The sequence below is a fragment of the Zonotrichia leucophrys genome, unplaced genomic scaffold, assembly GCF_028769735.1.
Source record: "Zonotrichia leucophrys gambelii isolate GWCS_2022_RI unplaced genomic scaffold, RI_Zleu_2.0 Scaffold_444_41927, whole genome shotgun sequence".
Taxonomy (NCBI): Eukaryota; Metazoa; Chordata; class Aves; order Passeriformes; family Passerellidae; genus Zonotrichia; species Zonotrichia leucophrys.
In genome coordinates this window covers 1-27,088 of record NW_026992649.1, presented here as the reverse complement: position 1 = coordinate 27,088, position 27,088 = coordinate 1, and the positions used below count along the sequence as shown (strand labels likewise).

General features: G+C 50.6%; 2 long non-coding RNA genes across 4 annotated transcripts; both read right to left on the bottom strand.

Moving 5' to 3' along the window:
* Positions 1–2,067: 2,067 nt before the first annotated feature.
* Positions 2,068–8,496, bottom strand: LOC135441709 (uncharacterized). The gene is made up of 2 exons (XR_010438530.1): positions 8,409–8,496; positions 2,068–5,531 (listed from the first exon to the last, which is right to left on the bottom strand). It is a non-coding gene; the product is annotated as an uncharacterized LOC135441709 (long non-coding RNA).
* Positions 8,497–18,347: 9,851 nt separating this feature from the next.
* Positions 18,348–27,083, bottom strand: LOC135441710 (uncharacterized). 3 transcript variants are annotated; one of them, XR_010438532.1, is made up of 6 exons: positions 26,958–27,083; positions 26,227–26,346; positions 25,714–25,821; positions 25,212–25,325; positions 24,780–24,893; positions 18,348–18,484 (listed from the first exon to the last, which is right to left on the bottom strand). It is a non-coding gene; the product is annotated as an uncharacterized LOC135441710 (long non-coding RNA). The 3 variants fall into 3 exon arrangements; XR_010438531.1 differs by lacking the exon at positions 18,348–18,484 and adding an exon at positions 22,580–24,032; XR_010438533.1 differs by lacking the exons at positions 18,348–18,484; positions 25,212–25,325 and adding an exon at positions 22,580–24,032.
* Positions 27,084–27,088: the final 5 nt, after the last annotated feature.

Below are 27,088 nucleotides of genomic sequence, written 5' to 3'. Positions count from 1 at the left end.
AGGTTAATTAAAACATTAATAATGCAAGGTTTCAATTATTCATGCATAAATAAAAAGACATTTAATGGTAGATACACACTGATCCTTGCTGCACTGGCCATGATGTTGGGATAGAGAGAGCACAGGAGAGCTGCAACTCAGCACAGAAAAGGACTGTGGGGCACAGAAAGTGCTGGACAGGAGGTTGGGGTGGGAGTGGGGTTCACAGGGTGCAGGGACAGGTGGCTGTGGGGCACGTGCTGTGACCATGTTGAAGATTGCAATGCAAAATGTTGTCAATTACCATCTGTATGGCACTTTGTCAAGTGGGCAGTTTGCCTTATCTCTCTCTCTCTTTGAGTGACCACATTCACTCCTCCCTCGGGAGGGGACACCTGCTGATAACAGCCATTGAATGTCCCTGCATGGCTGATAAGAACTACAGCATCCCATTGGCAGATGTGAGCCCAGAGGGAGGAGCCAAGCATTCCTACCTGGATATAATCTGGAGATTCTGGAACACCAGCACGGCTTCTCCACTGGATTCCCAGAGGAACAGCAGCTGCCTCTCCTTCCCCTGGATCTTCAGAGGCAGAGACTGCACCCTTCTCCAGGATCCCTGCTCCAGCAGAACCAGCCCTGACACTGCAGGAGTGCTGAGCCACAATTCCAATGGGACTGCTGCCAACAGCCTGACCCACAGCGTGTCAGGCTGGGTTCTGACTCTGGCAGTGTTGGTTTGGTTCACTGCATGTTTTATCCTTTATTTTCACTGCATATTTTATCCTTTATTTTTTTTCCTTTCCCTGTTAAAGAACTGTTATTTCCTGCTCCCATATTTTTGCCTGAGAGCCCTTAATTTAAAATTTATAGCAGTTGGGAGGGGTGGGGAGGGTTCACATTCTCCATTTCAGGGGAGGCTCCTGCCCTCCTTAGCAGGCACCTGGCTTTCCAAACCAGGAAACCTGGCTTTCCAGACCAGCTGCAGTTCCACAGGTCCCAGGGACAGCCCCTGTGTCCCCATCCCTGCAGCCACCCCAGGCTCAGAAACCAGCGGGTGCTGGCTCATACCTGAGTGTGGCTCTCCCACGTGAGGGCCATGGGATGGGCAGGACCACCACCTGTAATCCTCAAATACAAAGCTTCTGTACAGTAACAACTGAAAAAGCCCATCATAATTTTACAGTCTTGTTTTCTGCAGATGATAGAATTGTAGAATAATCCTAGAGCAGCCCAGGCAGGAAGGGATCTTGAAAGATTTTCTAGTTCAATGTTTTCTGGGAAGGGAAGCCCACAGGGATTTTCTCCACCCTGACCACCTGCATGAGGAGCCCTCCAGTGATGGGGACCTGTCCCTGGAAAGGCTGTTCCAGTGAATGACTGCTCTCCTTGTTAAAATTTATTCTATAATGAGGTGAAACCTCTCCTGGCACAGCTTGTACCCACCACCCACTGCCTTCCCCATGGGCTCCTCCTGCAGAGAGACCCTCCATCCTCCTCAGATCTGCCCTGTACATCCTGGGCTGCTGGGCTGGGGTCCCTCAGGTCCTCTCCAGGAAAAGGGACTGAACTCCTTCAGTCTTTGCTCACAGGGCAGGTTTGCCAGGGTCACCTGTACTGCCCTACTTTGGATCCTCTTTGATGCTGGCTGAGGGCTATTTACAAACCACGAATGAGACGGGACTGCTGGAACGTGCCTCGAGCTGTTTGATTTTCCAGCATCAGCCTCATTCCATGGCTATGGCAATGGGAAGATGCCACCAGCTCACATCCCATGCAGCAGATGAAGAACTCAATGTCACAACTCACTTTATAAGTTTTGTGACCAATCACACACAGCAAAAGCACATTGACAGTAGTTCCATCCAACCACTGTAAGCACAGGTACCTTTGGTTAAACAATGTTTGCTTATTTCAAACACAATACCTGCTTGTGAGCCTTCAAACACAATGCACACAGCTCCATTATTAAGCTTCAAACTTCCTAATATCTTGCTAGATAAACTTTTCTGCAGCTTAGGGAGTTATTCTAGACAAGTGTTTGTCGCTGAAAGACACGAGAGAGCACAAGCACACCACCACTCAAGGTGAAGGGAAAAAAGGGAAGTTTTATTCTCTGACTCCAATATTTATAGCTTTACAAAAGTGACAGTGGATTGGAAGGTGACATTGACACCTCTGCAATGTCACTGGTCAAACCAACAGTCCATCAACTCTCTCCTCCTCCATAAAGGAATGTAAAACAATGAGTTATTTACAGAAAGTGTGTGAGAAAATTCACTCCAGGAATGTCAACATCAGAAGGCTTAGAAAATCTTAAAAAACCAGGGTGACATCTCACCCTTTTCCGTTTAAAAAGAAAAAGGAAAAGAAAATGAACAATGTGAAAAGGAAGATATGAACAACGTTCAATGTCCACTTGCAGAGGAGTCATCGGAGTGATCACTCTCAACATCTGCATCCGAATCATCACTCAATGATTCCCCCGCTTGATGCCTTTCAGGTTGGTCACGGTTTCCATCTTGCCTGTCAGCTGGATTCTGTCTCTGCGGTCGCAGGTCAGGGCGAACACATTTTGAAGGTACCCAGCGTACCCCAGTATCTGTGGATACACAAGCATACCCGCGCCCCGAAGCGATAAGGTCATAGGGACCTTCCCACTGTTTGGTGACTAAATTCCGCACCCGAACTTTCGCTCGAAGCTGATGTGCCTCGTCCGCAGCCTGTAATGAGAGATGGTGATTCAAAATAACAGGGTTATTTGAGTTCTGCGGCACTGTGAGATGATTGATTGTGCACAAAGCTTTTGCCAACCGACTGTGCGGGGTTTCACCCTGCATTCCCCGTTTTTGCAGAACCTGCTTCAGAGTACCATGAGCGCATTCTACAAGAGCTTTACCAGTTGGAGAATGAGGGATACCAAACTTGTGCAAGACACCCCACAACTGCAGGAACTGCCGCACCTTTTGTGATGCGTAAGCAGGACCATTGTCGGTTTTCACAGCAGAAGGTATGCCCAGAACGGCAAAGGCCTGCCTCCAGTGGGCAAGGACATCACGGGCCTTCTCCCCAGTGTGAGCCGAAGCCCACATCGCAGAGGAGAACGTGTCCACCGTGACATGCACATACTTGAGCTGGCCAAACTCGGCAATCTGGGTGACATCGGTCTGCCAAAGCTCCAAGGCCCTAAGGCCTCTGGGGTTTACCCCTGCCAGCAAAGGCGGAGCAAGCGCATGGCAGTCATCACATGACTCGACAATGTCACCAGCCTCAGTTGGTGTCAGCTGAAACTGCTTCTGCAGGGTATGTGCATTCTGGTGGAAAAACCCACAGGATGCCTCGGACTGCACGAGTGTATCAGGCTGAGGCACTACCCACGCTGGGTTAGCCAACTTGTCAGCCCTCGCATTACCTTCTACTATAAAAACTGGCAAATCGGTGTGACTCCTCACATGCAGAACATAAAATGGATGAACTCGGGCCTGAATGGCACACCACAAGGTCTTCAGTAAATGAAACAAGGCAGGATTACTGACCTCCTTCAAAACCGAATGACCCAACCGCTGTGCGATGTCAGCCACATAGGCGGAATCCGTGACCAAGTTGAAAGGTTCCTGGGAAAATTTCTCAAATGCCATGACAGCAGCCCTCGGTTCAACCAATTGGGCTGACCCATCCTCATGGCCTTCCAGAACCTGCCACTCAGATCCATCCCTCCAGGTGACAATGGCCTTTCCCGTTCTCCCTGAACCGTCAGTGAAGACGGTGGGTCCTTGCACGGGTTCCTGACTATTCTTGGGCCTCAAAGAGATTTGTGTGGATTTCGCCATATGCAACAGCCTATGGCTGGGCACATGATAAGTGATCTGCCCTGAAAAATTTTCCAGAGCACTCTGCAGGGACACACTGTTTGCAAAGCTCCAGTCAAAATCCTTCCGTTGTACCAGGAGTATGATCTCTGCAGGATCCGCACCCATCAATTGCAAACACCATTGTCAGCATTTGATTATCAAGCGAGCAATTAGCTCAAACAATGCAGTTGCCGTCTTCTGCGGCTGATGGGGCAGGAAAACCCATTCCAGAACGTGCAAGGAATCAGACCATTTGTCACTCCATTGACCAATGATACCTGTGGGATGCAGATCTGGAGTGGTGATGAACACAGTGACATCAACGGAGGGATCAATGTGATAAACCTGACAAGCCGAAACAGCTTGCTGAACCACCTCCAATGCCTTACACGCCTCAGGGGTCAGTGTGCGAGGCGACTTTAGATCAGAGTCTCCTTTCAACAAATCATACAGAGGAGACAGCTGTGCATTGGTTAATCCCAAATACGGACATAACCAAGTGATGACATCTACCAATTTCTGAGCATCATTCAGTGTCTTCACAGAATGCACAAATTGCACCTCCTGGTGACAGATTGTCCATTCCAGAATCTTGACCCCCAAGTACTTCCAAGGTGGTTTCTGTTGGACCTTTTCTGGAGCCACCTGCAGTCCATGGGCATGCAAAGCATCGAGCAACCGAGGCTGAATCCTCAGCAGCTCATCCTGGGTGGACGCGGCCACCAAAATGTCGTCCATATAATGATACAGACGCGCATCAGGAAACTGCTTGTGAACTCCAGACAAGGCACGGGCCACATACCATTGGCATATGGCAGGAGAATTACGCATGCCCTGAGGCAATGTCCTCCATTGATATCTCTGTGCGGGCTCAGCCTCGTTAATTGCTGGCACCGAGAAGGCAAACTTCGGTCTATCATCGGGATGCAAAGGAATCGAAAAGAAACAATCCTTCAGATCCACAATGAGGACCGGCCAGCCTGCAGGAAGCATGGTAGGCGATGGCATGCCCGCCTGCAATGGTCCCATGCTTTCCATCACGGCATTGACCTTCCGGAGGTCTTGCAACAACCTCCATTTCCCAGACTTCTTTCTGATACAGAAGACAGGAGTGTTCCAAGGACTGTCAGAAGGCTCCAAATGACCCTGGTCCAACTGCTCTTGCACCAAATTCCGAAGGGCGACTAATTTATCATCAGTGAGGGGCCACTGCTTCTCCCAAACGGGTTTGTCCACCAGCCACCGTATAGGAGGCGTAGGACACTCTGCGCCCTTCACTGCAGTGGCCCCCATTAAAAATCCGTCCCAATACGCACCCCCCAGGCAGACAGAACATCCCTCCCCCAGAGGTTGGCAGGAGTGGAAGTAACATGAGGCCTAACCCAGGCCATCTGTCCCTCCGGGTTCGTGACCAGCACGGGCTGCTGGGCCACGTAACATTGCGCCGTCCCTCCCAGGCCCGCGACAGATGTCGCCACCGGATCCAGGGGCCACTCCGAGGGCCAGGCGGCAAGGGAGAGAACAGTGACGTCAGCACCGCTGTCGAGAAGCCCGCGAAGGTGGATTTCCGACGGTGTCGCACCAGGAACGGACAGGGTACACAGCATCTCGGGACGGTCCTTGGTCAGGACAGCAGTCCAGTGAACCTGAGGTGGCCCGGTGGATCCAAAACCACCAGCTCCACGTGACCGGTCAGCTGTCCTGTGAACAGAAGACTTAAAAGGCACAAGTTGAGCAAGCCGTGTCCCTTTTGGGATTGTGACAGGGGGAGTGGGTGTGGAGACCATGGCACAAATCTGTCCTGTAAAATCTGCATCAATGAGCCCCAGGTGCACAATGAGGCCCTGAAGGGTGGCACTGGACCTCCCCATAAGGAGAGCACTCATGCCCCCACCCAAGGGACCAAAGGCATCCAGAGGAACCTTGCGTATCTCAGACGAGTCTAAGACAACTGTTGCTGCGGTGCAGACATCCACGCCTGCTGATCCGCGGGTGCTGGCTGCAAGCCGGCAAAGGAGACCTCCATCGGCACCTGGGTCTGGAGGGAAGCTTGTGTCTGAGCGCGCCCCTCCTGCTGCGCGCTCCGCTTCATGTTTCCCGAACCCGGTAAAGCCTGGCCATTAGCATGAACAGTCACCTTACAAACGTTAGACATGTGATTCGGCCTACCACACCGACCGCACAGGAACATGGGGAATTTGATCTTCTGCACCTTCTTCCCCCGCTTCCTGCTGGCCTGCGCATTCCCCTGCTGTGGCCGCCCGTCCTGCGGTGCTGCCCAGACCGGCACACAGCTGTGCACAGCGGCAGCCACAGCAGCCAACTTCTGACGCGAAGGAATGATGTTTGCACAGGCTTCTGCCATCTCCCAGATACTAGCATCACCAGGCATGGCCGCTATAACCTTACTACAAGCTGCATTACAATTGCACTTAACAAGATTTGCAATCGTAACTTCCCTCGCCACAGGATCAGGCACCTGCCTCTCCACGGACGCAATCAACCTTCCCACAAATACCATAAAAGGCTCATCATCCCCCTGGACAACGGTTGAAAACGGCTGCTTCAGAGCAGCCATTTCCAGGGTCTGCACAATCGCCCCTATGCCCAGCGATCTGCATTGCTGAAGGACAAGGGGATCGTATCCAACCTGCCCCTGAACATCCTCATAACGGTCCGTCCCCAGCAGCATTTCAGCAACAACTCCACGCCTGGGGTCCTACAGCGCCAGCGCAGCATTCTGCTTCACCGCTTGGGCCGCCAGACAAGCCCACTTGGTCTCAAAAACACCAAATTGCACAGGGTCAAAAAGAGAATGTGCCACACAACGGACATCGTGAGGTGTCAGCGGGTCCCTATTTAATCTCCGAAGAATGTGCATAACCTCATCAGACCCCAAACCATGCTGAGCAACGGCTTCACGGAGTTCCTTCTCCTGCTTATATGCAAGGGGTTCATAAGTGTTATGAGTGACGCCCCTGAGCACAGGGAAAGCCTGGGGACCCCCTGGCACAGCCACCGCACCTGCTAAATCCCGAGCCTTGGGCGCCCCAGACACAAGAGGGAGTGATTGACTGGAAGCCGGGGCAACACCACTCGTCCCTGCGCCCCCTGCAGCACCGGCAGAGCCAAAGGAATTCGCCCCCCGACCCTGCAGATGCCGGGAGGAGACAAAGTCATTCATCTCGTCAGTCACGGTTTTCGCCTCTGGCCAGAAACGTTCAGGGTACCTCGGACGCACGGTCACCTGGCACGCAGGAAGCGTCCAAAGACCTGACAGGAAAGCGCCATGGCCCCGGGCACCCACCGGCCTCCCACCGGCCGCGTCAGCAGTTGCACTAAAGGTAAACACCCCAGTCCCCTGCTGCGCTGCAGCCCCGCCATGGGTCACCTCGGCGGCCGCAGCTGCCGGCACAGCCCGCAGATCTGGCACAGTGCCGGACGAGGCCGGCGCGGTCACGGACGAAGCCGGTGCGAGGCCCCCATCCCCCGATGCGGGGGCGGAGTGGGATGCCGAGGGAGGCACGGCCCGCGGAGCCGCGTCACTGCGGGGCGGCACAAGGGAGCCGGGTACGCCCCCTATGAGAGCCCGCCCCAAGTCGCAAGGTCCCGCAGCGGGCACCGCCCCCACCGAGCGGAGAGGGACGGGCCTCCCGCCCACCGGAGCGGGGCCGGGCGGAGCACCGACCGACGCCCCGCCCCCGACTGCCTCCACCGGCTGCGCATGCCCAGCAGGCTGCGCAGACCCAGAGGCGGGTAACATCCCGCCCCCGACTGCCTCCACCGACTGCGCATGCCCAGCAGGCTGCACAGACCCGGAGAAAGGCGAATTCGCTCCCCCCGCTGAGGAACCCGACTCGGGGGCGGGAGAGCCCACCCCCACCGCGTTCGGGGGAACGTGGTGGACACGCCGCAGTTCGGACAAAAAGTCACCGCAGCAGCCTCAAGTCGGGGCGGAGGTTGACCCTTAAAGGCCGGGAAGGCACACAGAGAGGGCAACCCGTTCCCCGCCCCGCCACCCGCAAAGGGCGAGGCGGGGCGAAGACGGCCCACCGAATGCAGAGAGCCCCCCGGACCCGGGACCCGCTGGCTGTGAGCCCAACCCACCCTGGGCGGATAATGGCCACTCCCCAGCACACCGTCGTGGGGCGGGGAGGGGGACCCCACATCACACAGGAGCTCAATCTCCTCATCCACATCCGAGATAGAAGGGCTTCCCTGGGAACTCTGAGGGGTACAAGAACCAGACCCCCGCCAAAGCTCCTCACATTTCCTCCACTGCACCAGCAGCGGTCCCACGTCCACACTGCAATCATCAAAGAGGGCCTCCATGAGGTGGACCCCCAGGAGAGACCACTCCTGCTTATCGAACGCCTTCGCAGGGTCCGAAAAAAAACCTCGCTCTCGGGCCCACAGAAGCATTCTCTCCAAATCATCCCAGGAAACAGATACCTGCTTACACTCCAGGACCCCCCTCCAGAGATCCAAAATGAGGGAATCATCCTGGAAAACCACAGAGGTTTCCATTGCCCCAAGAAGAGCAGGCAAAGCACCAAAAAGAGGGGGAGAAAATCTCACCAATCTCGCAATCTGCTGTCCGTGTCTCAGCCTTGGCTGCAATACACTTCGGCGGTCACCAGATGTCGCTGAAGGACACGAGAGAACACAAGCACACCACCACTCAAGGTGAAGGGAAAAAAAGGGAAGTTTTATTCTCTGACTCCAATATTTATAGCTTTACAAAAGTGACAGTGGATTGGAAGGTGACATTGACACCTCTGCAATGTCACTGGTCAAACCAACAGTCCATCAACTCTCTCCTCCTCCATAAAGGAATGTAAAACAATGAGTTATTTACAGAAAGTGTGTGAGAAAATTCACTCCAGGAATGTCAACATCAGAAGGCTTAGAAAATCTTAAAAAACCAGGGTGACAAGTGTTAATACACAGACCATTGTTCTATTTCTCCTTGCTTTTCTACAGTTTAAATAATTTTCTGCTGACCAATCTCATGGCTGTTGCTTAGCTCTACTCTCAGTTCTGCTGTCTTTGAGGCCTGCCTTTTGTAGCTTTCCCCAAATCCTCTGATTCTGTAGATTCCCACACTCTCCAGTCTGTCTGCTTTGTTTTTGGATTGTGGGGCCCAGAACTGGGCATGGCCAGCAGGGCTGGGGGCCAGGCAGGGACACTGCTGTGCAGCCTGGAACCCACAATGGCCTTCACACCGCCTTGCCAGGGCTGCCAGGGCTGCCACCCCCTCATCTGCCCTTGGTGTGACCTCAGAGCATCCCTCAGAGCCTGCTGGCTCTGCACCTGCCCCTCTGACACACCTTGCCCTCCCCGTGTCCCCAGCACCGTGTGTCTGTGCAAACACTGCTTCTGTGTGGCCGTAATAACGCTCTCAGTTTCTCCCTTCAAGCTGTCTTTGACAAGTCATTTAGAGTTTGCCTGATTTCATCAGCTTTTACAGCGAAGCAAAGTAGGCAGGCAATTCTCAACTACCTGACTTGTCTCTTGTCTGATGATTGATTTCCAGTGGGAGTAAGTTTTGATATTTGAAAAGATCCAACCTATTATTATTGAGCGTTTGAGCTGTGTAATGGCAGTATCTGTCTGACAAACCCAGAAGGATATTGGAGCAGAAGGCTCAAAGGCTTAAGGAAATTCTAGATCATGTATAAAATATTGCCCAGTGCATTGTCTCTGGTGTCAGACAGAGAATGGAGAGAGGCCACGATGTCAGGAGGATACAGCCAAGTTGAGGGGAAAAAAAGGTGCACACGGAATATTTCAAAAAAGTGAGGAGAAATGTTAGCTTCTGTGAAGAATGAAAGATATGGCAGACAATGGGATGAAAAGGACTGATTCTGACCTACATAGCCAGGCAGGATCCCTGCTGACAGAGAGGAAAAATGATGCCTTTGATCTGCAGGGGATATCAAGGCTCTGGGCAGAGAGCTGATGAATCCTGCTGGAAAGGAAGAAATGACAGCAGCCCCAGTGGAGCCTGGCCCTCACTGCAGACAGGGCAGCAGCACACCTGGGGTGCAGCCAGGGCCCAGCTGAGCCTGGGGACAGGACAGCAGGAACGTCCCCTGGGGAGGGACAGGACAGAGTCACCTCCTGGGCACAGACAAACTGACCCTGAGAGATGGGAGCCTCAGGGCTGGAGCTGGGCTGGCAGGGACACAGCTGGGAGCCCTGCCAAGGGCTGGCGGCCAGAGAGGGACCTGAGAGTGCTGACAAGGGGCTGCTGGCGGCCAGAGAGAGCCCTGGGAGCCCTGCAAAGGAGCTGCTGGTGACCAGAGCAGCCCTGGGAGCCCTGCCAGGGGCTGCTGTCCAGCTCCAGCTGAGCTCTCCTGTCTTGCACAGGCAGGTGTGCTTTTCCTGGAGAACAAGCAGAAGTTGCTGTCCCAGCCATGGAGATGTCCCTTCGTGCCTCAGTGCCCGAGCCAGACCAGCTGCTCGGGTGTGGGACTCACTGCACAGAGCGCGGGCTCCCAAGGGCAGAGCACACACTGGGCTGTGAGCTGGGGCAGGGCCTGGTGCAGCAGGAAACCAGCTGCGAGTCTGGGAGAAATCCCTTCATTGTGCAGTGATGGGAAAAGACATTTGTTTTCTCCCTTGGTGCCAAGAAAAAGACCCCGTCATCCCTCACCTCATTTCCAGGCACAGTCTCACCCAGAGCATTGCCATTGCTCCCCTGTCTCTGAGCCCAGCCTCACCTGGATCACTGCTATTGTTCCCCTGTCTCTGAGCCCAGCCTCACCTGGGTCACTGCTATTGCTCACCTGTCCCCAGGCACAGCCTTGTGTTTTCTCCTTCCTTTGGTTTGCGAGTTCAGACCAGCCTCAGCCCTGGCAAGGAACAGCTCAAATATACGCCTGTATACACAAATATACACCTGTATTTATAAATATTCCCCTGTATATACAAATATACACCTGTATTTACAAATATACACCTGTACATACAAATATACACCTGTGCTTATAAATATACACCTGTATTTACAAATATACACCTGTATTTATAAATATACACCTGTACAGATATACACCAGTGTATACAAAAATACACCTGTATGTACAGATATACGCCTGTATTTATAAATATACACCTGTATGTATAGATATACACCTGTATATACAAATATACACCTGCGTTCCAGGCAGGAGCAGGTTTTGAGAGCAAGGGCAGGAGGTGCTGTTTCCCCACAATGCCCAGGAAGCTGCAGTGCCACGTTCAAATGCAGGGAGAGATGCTGCCTCATTAGCATATTATTCTCTTTTTACTAATCAAGTCAGCATGAATAATTTTGTTTCTGATTGTGTTTGATTGTATTAGGGAATAACAGACTTGAAAGCTCTTTTTTTTAACGAGTCTGCAGGAGGCAGCAGCGCCATTCCTGCTCTATTTTTAGTGGATGTTGCAGAGAGAGCTCTGTGCCTGTTTCACTGCCAGGATCGTACACCTGGAATTCCAAGGGAGAAAAGAACACACAGCAGCGTTAAAGGAAGCTGTACACCCATCTGTGTGTTGCCTGAGGAGGTAAAAGGCAGCTCCTGCCTCCACTCTGGACTGACTGCAGTGCTTCTGGATGAACCCAGAGGTGCCATGATGGCTTTAAAGCTCACGGTCAAAATTGCATTTTGAAAATCACACTTAACTTGCCTGCACTTACCATACCCCAAAATGAAGTGGAGATGTTTTCTGCACCAGTGACAAAGAGCAATTTACCTGTCATGGCTGAGGTTATAATTACAGGTGAAAGCTGTGTGAAAGTGGGAAGTGCATTTCCCTGTAGCATCAAATGCCAGTGCTGGTCCTTTCAGGTCACAGAGGTCCTGGGGCCACCCCACAGCACAGCTCCAGCCCCCAGTGAGATCTGTGGGCAGTGCTGTTTTCCCAAGGGGCGTTCCAGGTGGGATCTGCAGAGCAGTGAGAGCCCCATGAGCTGCTGGAGCAGCCACAGCAGCCCCAAACCCTGGTGTGGGGCTGAGGACCCTCCTGTGGGCTCAGCCCCTGCATGAGGCTCCCTGGAGCTCTGTGAATGAGGGGCAGCACACCCAGGGGGCAGGCAAGGCCAGGGGGCAGGCAGGGGAGGGAGGGGTGCCCTGGGATCTGGCAATGGCCAGGGATGGCCAAGCCCCACAGGGAAAGGGGCTGGCTGTGCCCCAATGGCCAAACCCTGCAGGGAAAGGGGCTGGCTGTGCCCCAATGGCCAAAACCCACAGGGAAAGGGGCTGGCTATGCCCCAATGGCCAAACCCCACAGGGAAAGGGGCTGGCTGTGCCCCAATGGCCAAAACCCACAGGGAAAGGGGCTGGCTATGCCCCAATGGCCAAACCCCACAGGGAAAGGGGCTGGCTGTGCCCCAATGGCCAAACCCTGCAGGGAGAAGGTCTGGCTGTGCTCCAATGGCCAAACCCCGAAGGGAACAGGTCTGGCTATGCCCCAATGGCAAGGATTGGCCAAACCCCACAGGGAACGGGTCTGGCTCTGCTCCAATGGCCAAACCCCACAGGGAAAGGGTCTGGACACTCAGTGCTGTGCTCAATGCCTCGGGTGTGACACAGACCCAGCCCCTGTGAGCACAGCTGTGACCCAGCCCTGCAGTGCCACAGCCACAGAGTGCCCTGGAGCCCACAGGGACTTACCCCAAAATCCAGCCCCGAGGCACTGTCCCCAGCATGGGCCACTGGGGCTGTGCCGGGAGCAGGGCTGGCAGCCTGCCCTGGGGGATGCCACTGCCCTGGGGGATGTCAGTGTCCTGGGGGACACCACAGCCCTGGGGATGCCACTGCCCTGGGGGATGTCAGTGTCCTGGGGGATGCCACTGCCCTGGGGATGCCACTGCCCTGGGGGACGCCACTGCCCTGGGGATGCCACTGCCCTGGGGATGCCACTGCCCTGGGGGACGCCACTGCCCTGGGGATGTCAGTGTCCTGGGGGACACCACAGCCCTGGGGATGCCACTGCCCTGGGGGATGTCAGTGTCCTGGGGGACGCCACAGCCCTGGGGACACCACTGCCCTGGGGATGCCACTGCCCTGGGGGATGTCAGTGTCCTGGGGGACGCCACTGCCCTGGGGATGCCACTGCCCTGGGGATGCCACTGCCCTGGGGGACGCCACTGCCCTGGGGATGCCACTGCCCTGGGGGATGCCACAACCCTGGGGACACCACTGCCCTGGGGATGCCACTGCCCTGGGGGATGCCACTGCCTGGGGACACCACTGCCCTGGGGATGCCACTGCCCTGGGGGATGCCACTGCCCTGGGGGATGCCACTGCCCTGGGGACGCCACTGCCCTGGGGATGCCACTGCCCTGGGGGATGCCACTGCCCTGGGGACGCCACTGCCCTGGGGATGCCACTGCCCTGGGGGACACCACAGCCCTGGGGATGCCACTGCCCTGGGGATGCCACTGCCCTGGGGGATGTCACTGCCCTGGGGATGCCACTGCTCTGGGGGATGCCACTGCCCTGATGGATGCCACAACCCTGGGGACACCACTGCCCTGGGGATGCCACTGCCCTGGGGGATGCCACTGCCCTGGGGGACACCACTGCCCTGGGGATGTCAGTGCCCTGGGGGATGCCACTGCCCTGGGGGATGCCACTGCCCTGGGGGACACCACTGCCCTGGGGATGCCACTGCCCTGATGGATGCCACAATCCTGGGGACACCACTGCTCTGGGGGATGCCACTGCCGGGGGACCCCACAGCCCTGGGGGATGTCAGTGCCCTGGGGGACGCCACTGCCCTGGGGGATGCCACAACCCTGGGGACACCACTGCCCTGGGGGACGCCACAGCCCTGGGCTTCAGGGGGGCACTGGGAGGAAGTGGGACCAGTTTTCCTCTTGTAAGGCTCACACTGGACTGGCTTCTGTAGTGTTCTGGGTCTGTGCCTTACAGAAGAATGCTTCAAATAAATCACCAAAACCTTTTGGGGATAGGAAAAGAATTCTTGTCTGGCAAGGGTTGAAGGGCTCCACCTGATTATCTTGCCTGAAATACAGCAAAATCCTGACTGTGGTGTGTGTTTTCAAGGAAAGCTTGTCTGGTACTAGGCAGCTTTTAAATGTGGTTGAAGAAAAAGAGAGTCTGACTGGGAGCCAAAGAATGAAATTATCAGTAGCGAGGCAGGAGCTCTGGGAGGGCTGGGGATCAAAGCTGTGTCACGCAGCCAAGGACTGGAGCCTGCCCCAGCTCTGGCAGTGGCTGCGGCCAGGAGGAGTGTCCCAGGAGATGGGCAAGGAAAAGCCCTGCTGCTGGGGGATGCTGCAGGTGGAGGGGATCCTGCCCACGGTGCTGTGCTCCACCCTGCTGGAGCCAAGGGACAGACGGGGCCTCACCCCAGGGTTTGTGGTGGGTAATGAAATGCAGGAGCACTGGATCCCCTGAACATCATGAACTCCTGGCTTGCTGTGAGCCCAGGTGCTGTTTGTCCTCCAGGGGTTACCTGTGACACTGAAACACCCTGCAGACACATCCCTGAGGTACAGGAGGGCAGGAGCTGCTCAGCTTTGGGGGTGAAAAGGAAATTGAGAACAAGTGAGACATTACCTGGCACTTCAGCTGAGTGCACACACAGACAGGAAAGTTTCATTTTTCTCCAGTGGATCCTAAGAAAGAGATTATAATAAGATTTTGTGCATAGCCTGTTGTTCTGCATGTTGACAATTCCAAGGCACACAGGAAAGCAAAAGGAGATAAGATGCAAAATGATTCTGTAACAGGTGCAGGAGATTTTCCTGGGGAAGGGATTTCTTTCTTTGTTTGCTAAGCTTTCAAAAATAACACTGACATTTATACAAAAAGGATGTTTTATTTTCCCCTGGGGGTTAACAGCCTGCTGCCTCCCACAGCGAGTTATCCTGTGGGCACTGCTAGCACAGGCAGAGGAGCTGCTTCTAGCCCAGGTGTTATTACAGCGACCTTAGACGGTCACTGTGGTGAGAGAAGGACGAGAATCTTGTTTCTTGATCAGAAGGCTGATTTATTGATATAAGATATATAATACATTATAACTATACTAAAAGGAATAAGAAGAGAGGTTGCAGAGAGCAGCTATGCTAAGAATAGAATAGAAGGAATGAATAACAAAGTTCTTTGCCCAGGGAATCTGTCCCTGAGCTGCTCCTGTGATTGGCCTTTAATGGTACACAAGGAAGATGAGCCAATCACAGGGACACCTGCTACATTTCACAACAGCTGATAACAATTGTTTACATTCTTCTTCTGGGGCCCTTTGCTTCCCAGAAGAAGGAGAAATCCCAAAGAAAGGATTTCTATGAAGAAATGTCTGCGACATCTCACCTTTCTAAATTGTATAAATTAAAAGAAAAATGCTGATGTGAAATGAACAGGAGATTTCTTCAACTGTAAAATATACAATACTAATAAATCACTAAAACAATCCTACAATCTAAAAAAATGCAAAAAACAATGCAAAGAAAATTCAAGTCCAAGCAGCTGGGTTTCAGGAACAGTCCAAGAGCTGAAGTTGTTTCTCTTGGATATCTGAGAGTCCTTTTCGGTCCTGAAAACAGACTTGCTGCAAAAGTCCCATCAACAGTTATCAAAAACATTGACAATCTTACAACTATTTCAAACAATTTCAAACAATTTGAACAACTTTAGAATGTCCTTTTCTGGCCCTTCAATGCTTCAGTGCTTCAGAGCTGCTGCCCACTGTTTTCAATCTTTTTTATTTAATTTTTTTTTTTTTTTTTTTTTTTAATCGAAAATGAAAAGAGCAGCAGCAGAGCAGAGCAGTGCCAGAGAAGAAAAGGCCCTGGGGGCCCTGGCCCATGATGGACCAGGAACCCCAAAACTGGCCCACAAAGGGGGACCAGGACCAGTAGGAGAAATCTCAACCCCCAGTAACACCAAGAGGCCAAATGCTGGCCCTGGCCCAAAAACCTCCTGAGCCCAACGGCCCAGGCCAAACCCACGAGGCAGGCTCTGCATTCCCACAGGCCTGCACCCTGCTGCCAGTACAATGGCAGCACGAGTGGGGACACGCTTTCTTTTCCCAAAACCACTGAGGCATGCCAGCAGCAGGGAAATAGAAGCCTTCCCCAGAAATCTCACCTGGGGTCTGGACATGTTTGTTCCCCACAGCAAACCAGCTATGGTCTCCTCCATCTGTGCCCTCTCCCTCTGCACTGCAAACGCAGCAGGTTTGTCTCTCATCTGCCCCATGGTTTCATCCCCACCCCCTCCGGCCTGGGAACCAAAGGCAGAGCTCTCGGGATGCACCCTGCCCCCCGCCACTAGGGCGCAAGAGAGGCGGCAGAGATGGCAGCCTCCATGGGACAATCCCCGAAAAACCACCCCCGAACCCGCCGAGAATGCTGATCTTAAAAGCAGGGAGACGGGCTGTCCCCCCAGTCAGCTGGCGGGCAGCCCCCGCTCCACGGAAGGGAGGACCAGCCGCCGGGGCCGCTGCTACAGCAACCGGTCCGGGATGGTCCGAGCTCGAACAAGCCGCGGTTCCAGGGCAGTCTCTGACGCCGACACGGAGGACACAGCCTCTGACAACGGCAGGACTGCTGGGGCAGCCTGTGCAGGCAGCGGGGGGGGAGCCGGAACCGGGGAGGGGATCTCGCTGGATGTAGGAGCGGCCGCGGGTTGTTCCGAGGGTCCCGCAGGTTCGGCGCCGTCTCCAGCACCATCCTGAACAGGGACCGTCTCGGCTTGAGGTGGCGAGGAGGCCGATGGAAGCGGCAGAGGGGCCGGAGGGACCGGAGAGATCTTCTCCTCCGCTGAGCCGGAAGCTGGAGACGCGTCGTCGTCGCTTAGCAACTCAGCAGCCACAGGAAGTGCCTCTTCTGCATTCTCAGACGCAGGCGCTGGCAGGGGCGGGGAGGCCTGTGAAGCCGTGGGCGGGACCGCCTGGAGAGGCGGAGACGGGATCGCCTGGAGTGGCGGCCGCGCCGGTGAGGCGGGTCTTGAAGGCGGACGCAGCGCTGGCAGGGGCGGTACCAACGGCACTGGTTCGAGCGGGACCGCCCATTCCCATCCCCCCGGAGAGAGAGAAGGAGGGGGGGGGAGAAGGTTCCGTCTGCGCAGGCTCCGAGAAAGAGTAAAAAAAACTTCTTCGCTCGGCGCAGTTTCGCCCCCCCCGCCGCGAAGCAGGGGGGGCCGGGCAGCCCCCACTCATCCCCCACCGGGGCTTCTCCCGCTGAGGACAGGGGGCTGGGAAGCCCCCACTCATCCCCCGCCGGGTCTTCTCCCACCGGGGACGGTGGAAACGGAGCCTGTCCATAACAGTTAGAAATCCATTGAAAAATAGCTGCTCTCCGTTTCAAAACTGGGAAGAGCTTTAGAAATGCTGGGTAGATAAAAGGCAAAACACGTTCCTGGCCCCAGACAAACTGAAAAATGGAGTTCATGCACTCCCAGACAAAAACATCCAAGGCATACAGGACATGAGTAAAGAACTCAAAAAGCTTTGCCCATCGAAAGAACTCATAGAGATCTGTTGCTGACAGAAAAATCCCATCTTCTCTACACCATTTTTGCCAGAGGGCAATAAGTTTCTCCTCTGAAGGGGAGAACTGAACCTCTTCTTCCAAGGCATGTGTCCGCCATACCAACCGCCACAAACTACGAAGGGCTGGTTCATCAGGAAGGGAAAAGACAAAAGTACCTTGTGAAAATGTCCAGCTTGCTCTGGCCAGCTCTGCGAACATCTTCCTGAAGGTGTTCCAGAAGAAGGTTCTCTTTGTGGTCAGCCTTGGCTGTGAACTCTGTCCAAATCAGGATCTTCAGTTCTTCAGCTCCTGGCTTGAATCCACTTCTGTGGTCACTTCAAAGCAACCATCACATGCTACACATACAGGATTTTACCCAGTGCAGCAATTTTGCTCCTCTGGTCTTTATCAAATTAATTTTTGCCCTGACACGAGGGGTCACCAGATATTACAGCGACCTTAGACGGTCACTGTGGTGAGAGAAGGACGAGAATCTTGTTTCTTGATCAGAAGGCTGATTTATTGATATAAGATATATAATACATTATAACTATACTAAAAGGAAGAAAAAGAGAGGTTGCAGAGAGCAGCTATGCTAAGAATAGAATAGAAGGAATGAATAACAAAGTTCTTTGCCCAGGGAATCTGTCCCTGAGCTGCTCCTGTGATTGGCCTTTAATGGTACACAAGGAAGATGAGCCAATCACAGGGACACCTGCTACATTTCACAACAGCTGATAACAATTGTTTACATTCTTCTTCTGGGGCCCTTTGCTTCCCAGAAGAAGGAGAAATCCCAAAGAAAGGATTTCTATGAAGAAATGTCTGCGACACAGGTGTCAGCACCCAGCAAGGCAAAAACATGATGGAGTTAATAATAGATGTAATACCAAGCCATTATCAATAATTCCATCGCTCAGGTTCCTGGTGGGCAGTGCTGCTGGCTCACAGAGCTGGGCAGGGAGAGCCTGGGAGCCTGGTCTGATGTCACTCTAGGACACAAAATAAACCAACATGGACACTGGAACTCTAAGGTAAGAAGAAGGGAAGTTTATTTCTTAACTCCAGTATTTATAGACTTTCAAGAGTGACAGTAGGTTGGAGGATGAAATTGCTGCTTCTCTAATGACACTGGACAAACCAACAGTCTATCAAGTTTCTCCTCCTGCAGAAAAGAATGCAAAAACAATCATTATTTACATAAAAGTGTGTGAGAAACTTCATTACAAGAATGTGAACATCAGAAGGTTTAGAAGGACTTAGAAGAACTTAGAAGAACAGGGTGACAGTCCAACTCCTGAGTGTGCCCAGAGGGCTTTGGCTGGCACTGACCCAGCAGGGACGAGCACTCACTGCCTGTGTCTGGGGGCCAGGACTTGGCAGGCACACCCTGGGCGCCTGAATACACCTGGCAGCACTGGGGGCAGTGCTGGCACCGGTGGCAGTGGTGCCAGTGTTGCTCCCCTGGGGTCTCACCAAGTGATGAATTTCTCTGCAGTCACTCGGGGTCACCATTTGTGACCGTGTTCACAGGGATCCCAGGATGAGGGAAGAGACGAGGATCTGACTCCATGTTTCAGAAGGCTGATTTATTATTTTATTATATATATTACATTAAAACTATACTAAAAGAATAGAAGAAAGGATTTCATCAGAAGGCTTGCTAAGAATAGAATAGGAAAGAGTGATAACAAAGGCTTGTGGCTCGGGCTCTCTGTCCGAGCCAGCTGACTGTGATTGGCCATTAATTAGAAACAACCACATGAGCCCAATCCCAGATGCACCTGTTGCATTCCACAGCAGCAGATAATCATTGTTTACATTTTGTTCCTGAGGCCTTTCAGCTTCTCAGGAGGAAAAATCCTAAGGAAAGGATTTCCATAAAAGATGCCTGTGACACCTGACGGTGAGGTTTGGGTCCCTTCCAGTAAAGGTGTCAGAGACAGGCCCAGGATGCAGAAGCACCCACTGGGCAGTGATGCTGTCTGTGCCCAGCCCCTGCTCAACTGGAGCATTGTCTCACACCACTGACAGAGCACTAAATCAGGAATTCCATTCCCCTGGCCCATCAAGGAGCTAACATGACAAACCACCACTGAAATCATGCAATATATTATAAATGTGTGCCAGCCTGCATTAACTGCTGCTGGAGGGAACGCCCTGAAGCATGTCCCTGCAGTGCCCTGCAGTGTGCAATGTGTGTCACACTAAGGCTTCCCTGGAAGTGGGACACACAGCTGTATCTGGTGGCACCACAGCCAAAGAACAGCCCCTGAGTGTCTGCCAGCCTTTGTGCAAGGCTCCAGCCCATGGATTTATGCTGAATGAATAAATAAATTCTACTCTGCTCTCCTACAGAATGCAGATTAGAAGCCAAAGAACAAATAAGAAGCACAGCAGAACAGCAAACATCTTTGCTTTGAGGAGGGGAAGCCATAGCTAAGTTCCTAGACCATGAAGCTATAGGCTGTCTCAAATGAAATTAATTTAATGGCTTGTACATTTCATCTGTAGAGATGTGGGCACCAGAATGTACATCTGCAGGGCAGGTGGGGAGCTCTGGCAGGCACCCATGTCACCCCCTGGCATGGTGCAGATGCCAAGGGTGCATCAGGGACAGGGTGGGTGCTGCAGGCAGTGCCCTGTGCCAGCACCACCCCGGCTGGCAGGGCCAGGTGAGCCATGGGGGGAGCCAAGGGTGCCCCAGCCCATGGGGGGCTCTGCAGGGCCAGCAGGGACCACTGGCACACAGCATCTCCCACCTTCTCCCAGCTCTGCTCCAACCAAGCACTCTGCATTCCCATTCTCCAAATTGCTTTTTGCTCATTTGACCAAGCCCTAATTCATCTTCTGTCAAATATTTTTTCCTCCTGCCAAAAGCAGGGCTCCTATTACTGTTTCTCACATCCACTTCAGCCTAGCAGTGTCTGTAAACAATGAATTTGCATAATGAGCAGGATTTATGAACACCAGTTGCTCTCTGTGCAGGTGACCCTGTGACTCCAGGCGCGCTGATGTGCAGGGATGCAGGGCAGGGCTGCAGCTGCAGAGCTTTGGGAAGCTGCTCATTGTGTGGAGCCTTCCTGCCTGCTGGATGCTCTTAGAAGCCAAAATGTCCTCACAGGAATGTGCTGTGACAGGAGTTGGCCATGTCCAGTCACAGCAGTGCCAGTGGCACCACTGCTCTCACTGGGGACCCTTCTGGCAGCACCAGCAAACCTGCAGGGACAGATCCAGCCCAGAAACAAACTGTTCATTTGTTATTGATGACTGAGCAAACCTGCAGGGACAGATCCAACCCAGAAACAAATTGTTATCTCCTGATTATTTATTCATGATCACTGAGCACCCAGTAAACCTGCAGGGACAGACCCAGTCCAGAAACAAATCATTCATTTATTAGTGATCACTGAGCACCCAGCAAACCTGCAGGGATAGACACAATCCAGAAACAAACCATTTATTTATTAGTGATCACTGAGCAAACCTGTAGGGCCAGATCCAATCCGGAAACAAACCATTCATTTATTAATGAATCACCAAGCACGCAGCAAGCCTGAAGGGCCAGACCCAATCCAGAAACAAACCATTCCCTCCTGATCATTTGTTATTGATCACTGAGCAAACCTGCAGGGCCAGATTCCATCCAGAAGCAAACCATTCTCCCCTGATGATTTGTTAACGCTCCCTGTGCAGCCCCGTTCCAGGGCAAGGTTAGACTCTGGGGCTGAGCACAGTGCAGGGCAATGATTGGCGCCAATATTACACAACCACGGGGCCCTGCTGCTCTCTGCAGGCCCCGGGCAGGAGGCTGCAGCCAGGCTCAGCCTGCCTCTGCCCCCAGGGAACACGCCAGGACAGGAGGAGATGGTGCCCAGTGCTGTCCCTGTGACACTGCTGGGGATGGAGCGCACACGGGGACAGGGCTGGGCAGCCCTGACACCCCAGGAATGGCAAGGGGAATGTGACAAACACCAGTATGGACAGCTCTGGGAAGGAGAACAGCTGGCTCTGGTTTCTTTGTTCCATATTGTGAGAGTTTGAGTGTGACCACCAGAGTTGGAAGCCAGAAATAACTGGATGTAGTGACAAATGGAAGACAGTAATAGAAAGTTTGCTGGTGTTTACCTTTGAGGAAAATGTCCCTAATTGCTTGGACAATGATGGAATCCAACATACTCACAGTTTTAATGATATTTTTAAAGAATTAGGATAAAAATTTGGGTGAATTGAGGAGAAAGGTAAATTGTCTGGTAAAAAAGTTCAGTATTTCAAACTCATTTTGGCTTGGAATAGGAGAAATAAATTGCTTTTCATGTCCTTTTCCAACAGATCTAGTTTACTAAATTTCCATGATGAGTCCAGCTCATCTTCGTTCTTAAATAATTCCAGAGGAGATGTGGAGAACTGCCAACCTGACCTCATATAAAACCTCCTGAGATGATAAAACTTGGGCTGGAAATGGAAGTCCTTGTGCAAATACAAGGTTTCTCTGAGCTTTGGTGAACATGTAGAGCTGGCAGCAAATGAGAGCCTTGCCCTACAGAACAGCTTAGTCAGCTCACCAGTGGGAATCTCAGGTATTTTGTAGAATATCAGGCTTTTCCAAACATCACTGTAAATTTCCCACTTAATTTTATAACATCAAACCTGCCCTCATTTTCCCCTCCTCAACCTTCCATGTGCTCATGAGATCATGGAGTCCCTGCTGATAGCAAGCTGTGATAAATTAAGTTTATCACTTAAGAAAAAAATATGTTTGAGTTATAGCCATTAATTCCAGCTGAAATAATTCTATGGATTCTCCTGAATGCAAAGAAATCCAGTCAGGACACCAGAGCTCTATAACTGTTGGATTTATATGTAGAAATATGAAAGGCATTGGCTGCATTTATATTATATTATATTATATTATATTATATTATATTATATTATATTATATTATATTATATTATATTATATTATATTATATTATATTATATTATATTATATTATATTATATTATATTATATTATATTATATTATATTATATTATATTGAAAGGATAAAGACAGAAGGTTTAACAAGATACTAATGAAAAACCTGTGACTCTCCAGAGTCCCGACACAGCCTGACCGTGATTGGTCATTAAGTAAAAACAATTCACATGTTGAATAAAAAAAATATACAACCACATTTCAAAGCAGCAAACACAGAAGAAGCAATCAGATAATATTGTTTTCATTTTTCTCTGAGGCTTCTCAGCTTCCCAGAAGGGAAATCCTGGCAAAGGGACTTTTCCAGAGCATGTGACAGTGACAGGCTGTGACAGCCCCTGCAGGTTTTCTGGATGGTTTTCCTCTGCTTTCACCCAGAGCAAACCAGGGGCCCTTGGGCCAGAGGCTTCCTGCAAACCTGAAATGAGAACAGGAAATCCTGGAGACAGAAAAGCTCCGAGGCACCGAGCTGGGCTCCGTGTGGCTGCAGAGGTTTGGGATGGCACAGCCCTGGGGAGAGCTGCCGAGCCAGTGCTGCTGCTGTGATACTGAAGGGTCACCTGAACCCAAAACTGACTGAATACATTCATCACAGAAAGAACAATCCTGCCTTTTTATTTTAAGCAGAACGATTTCAGCCACTAATCAACAGAAACTGGAGAGCGTTGTAGGATTGAAGGCTTTGATCTCCTTCCCAGTAAAATGCTGTCAGCCAGCGTGCAAGTCTGTCATCTTTGCTTTTAGGTCTGTCTCATTCCTGCACAATGCATTTAACTTGAATTCTGGCACATTTTCTGCCAGACTGCCAAATTTTCTGGCTACAGGTTTTTATCTGCGAAGTCAGCTTGTGTTCTCCAGGCCTGGTCTGTTACTCCCAGCATGAGGCTTCAGCTCATGACAGAGTAACTCATTTGCACAGAGCTTTAGGATCTGGGATTTGGAAGCACACTCCTTCCTGGCACACTGGATAAATGGTTATATGGACTTTTGGTTGGACCTAATGGCTGTTTGTGTCTTCTGCTGTATCTCTCATGGTGGGAAGCAGGATTATCTTTTATCTTGCTGAAATAATAGACTTACAGCCTTGATAATCTATATAGCTGTCGTGGGGTGACAGCCTTTATCGCAATATCGTGTGTTCTGTCTGGCAGCTGTGCCTTCCCCCCCCCCGGCCGTCTGGCTGTGGCGGGGCGGGAAAGAGAGGAGGGGGGGGGTGTGCCCAGGCACTTTCGCTTTTGGCTTTTGCTGCTTGGCTTGGCTAGCCGCTTGCTTGCTTGTTTTCTGCTTTTGCGCTGGTTTTTTTTTTCCTTTTCTTTTGTTCTCTCTTTCTTACCCTCCCCTGAAGATACTGGACCGGCTCCGGACCTGACCTGCGAGCTCCAGGACCCCCGAAGCCTGCGACAGAAGCTCGGCGCCCTTCACAACACAGTCTGGTCTCTTTTCTTTTCTTGTGTTGGGGAGTGTTCTTTTGTTACTTGTAAATAAATAGGTTTTGTTTTCCACTTTGCTCCTCCGAGGAATTCCTTCCCGAACCCAGTGTTGGGGGAGGAGTGGTTGGAGGTTTTGTTTTGTTTTGGGGGGCTCCCTTTTGGAGATTTCCCCTAATTTGTCCTAAACCAGGACACAGCAGCAGTTGGCCAAGACTTGATCTGCTGATCTCAGACTACATCCCTATTCTTCAAGTCTTTCTGTCACAGGAGAAATTCCTTCTTCAATACTTCTATATACAAAGAGAGACTAAATATTTTCAAATATTGAATTAGCACTTTAAAAAAGTGAAAGTATGTTAAATCTTATTAATGTTCAAAGAGTTTAAATTAAAAACCAATAGTCAAAAGAAAAATGTCAGCAGCATAATTGTTTAAAAGCTCTAGCTGCCTTTTCCTCACATTGCTATAATCCAAAATCTGAGGGTAAAACTAATTTTGGCCATATTCTTAATGAGTTTTGTAAGGCAAAATTTTCAAACATCACTGATTAACAGATATTTATATCCTAGTCCATGTTTCAGAGCCTGCATCAAATGTAGATCAAAGACAATCTAATTACACAAAAGACTTATTGCTAATAAAATCTGTTTAACCCAGATTACCACCCACCTTATTAATGCACCACAGGAAGCGACAGTGCAAGAGAAATTTTTCACTAAAATCTACTGCTGCAAATGCCAAGTTGTTGCTTCATCACAAAAATATTAAGAGACAGAAAAGGTGCTCTTGAAATGCTTAAAAACATTGATCCTTTTTTATTTGAGAGATAAAAACAGATTTTCTGGCTGACAGGTAACATTTGCAAATTACCAAGTCTGAAACATTAGGTCTTTTAATTAAGGTGCTGTATTAAGTGCAAGACGATGGGATAAAACACTAATAAAATAAAATAAACTGATCTGCCTGAACTGAACAGTTGCATTCTGCAGAATGAAACGGAAACATTCTGCAACTGAAACAGAACAGATCAAGTAAGCAGTCAGCACAAACTCACCTTGGTATTTAGATTTTTTTCCTCAGTATTGTCTCTTCAGCATTTGCACTTTCCCATTCTGTGTCAGGGTATTCTGACTGATGTCCATCCAATAAACTGCTACAAAGTTTAAGCCTACAAATAAAAACAAAACAAAGCAAAGACTAAGTGGCATTATTATGGTAACTTCTGAACACTAAAAACAGCTACAATCCCTTTACATTAATACAGACTATAACATGAAAACATAAAGACAGAATTTTACCACACAACATATAAACATTGATCAACATATCCCTAAGACAAATAGTAAAAAATAGCTACACAAAAATTAAAAATCATATGTTTATAATAAATGCTTGGATTGAATTACAGCAAGAAAGCAACTAAGCTACTAAAATAATAGGCAAAAATACCCCTGAAACCCCAGGGGTGATGAGCTGCCTTTGATACCTCTCCAGCCTGAAGTTTGCATCTCTGCAAGTCTTCCTGTCAGGCAGAAAGAAGCTGGGTTTCTTGTGTTTAGGATTGTTCCATACTGAAGAACAACTGGCTGAAATCAAGTCACTGCATAAAAATGAACAATTATCATTGCTGTCACTACAAAACAACTTAATCTCTAGGGAGACAGAGAGGAAACTTCCAGCTCTCAGGCTGAGGAAGTGAGAGGCAAACTTCCAGTTCTTTCCACAAGACAGAGTTTGAAAGGGGCTCATCACCTGGGATGGCAGATGCAGCAAAAATCAAAAGATGGAGAGTCGGATTGGAAAAAGCCAAGTAAACTCAAAGAACAGAAATAACAACCAAACATACCACGTGCTGGAGGAAAGGTAAAAAAGAAGGAAAAAAAAAAAAGTAGTTACCAGTGAAGGAAAAGATGAAAAAATAAAGGAAAGGACAGCATTACAGCAAAAGCGACAAATAGAAATAACAACATAATCACTGGGGTATTTACCTTGTTATTTCCATACTTTGTTGCACTGTCATTACTTCATCTTTTCCACCAAAGGCTTCCCACTCTGAGCACTTGGAAAAAGCATCCTGATGTCCTGAGGCAGTAAGGCTGGAAAGAAAATGAACATGTCTGAATCCATGCACTGTGGTAACACAGTTCCTCTTAATTTTTCAGAAGGGGCCTAAGCAGAGAGAAGAAACCATACCTGCAGGAACATTTTCACTAGGGTTAGTGTGAAATGTCTACTAAACTAAACTGCCCCAATCCTTAGTGTTGCCTAAATCTACACACAAAACACAACCTGTGCTGTGTCTACTGACATTTTACAACAGAGCACTGTAAATGTTTGCTATCATACAGCACAATTATTCTGACATGATCTCCCTTCCTCGTTACATTGCACACATTTGGACACAATTAAAGCTATTAACAAAGGGAGGGGGAAATACCAGTCATGTTCCAAAAGTCAGTTCATGGTATCAATGACTTCCCACATGGAGAATCATTTCATACCTTTCCAGTGCAGTGTGGTACATCTGCAGGTAATGGTTTTTGCTCTCTGAAACCGCAGAGGAGTCAAAATTGTTTCTTCTTCTGCGTTTCCATACTGGAGAAGAATTGGGAGAACAGGAACTACAAAAACAGATTTTACACACGTAACACTTTTGATCTATGTTCAGATGTTTACCGCTGTTCTGTTAAATAACAGCATATGCTGCTGAGGAAGTTTTCTTTTGAGGTAGGATTCCTCAGTCACACAGAGCAACACCGAACACATCTCTCACAGTTTGGACGCAAAACCATTTTGAGCTTCACACACATCCCCCCAGGACAAGATATTTCAGTAAACAGGGAAGTGCATGTCACAGTCATCCTCCCTGCTGTGCTGCAGAAAGGCACCACTGTATGAAGGATGGGCATTCCTGCTCCTGAAAAAGCTCCTCTACTTTCAGAACATACCAGCAATGGTTAAAGAAATCTCAGTACCCGGCCGTATAAACTGAGAAGCTGAAAAAATTGCACTGCATTTCCTCCTGTTAAATGGTGTAATTCAGCAATGCTGGTAGATTTTCCATATTTATTGCTCTGTACCTCTGATGGCTTGCATTCAATAGCAAAAGTGTCAAACCCCAAAGCTGAGTATTAACTGCCCTTCCACACTAAACATTTCCTACAAAAACCTGACAGCACTGACCTGTACAGAATTATTTCCCTAAGTGAAGCACAGAAGTTTGCTCTCATACCTCTCAGGTGAGTGGGCAGTCTGTCTGCATTCATCTTCACACTCACTTCTTCTCTGCTTTTCCTCAAATACAAAGGAGCCAGGAACATCCTCATCTTTGCAGAACCGTTCCTGGGAACTACCTGAAGGTTC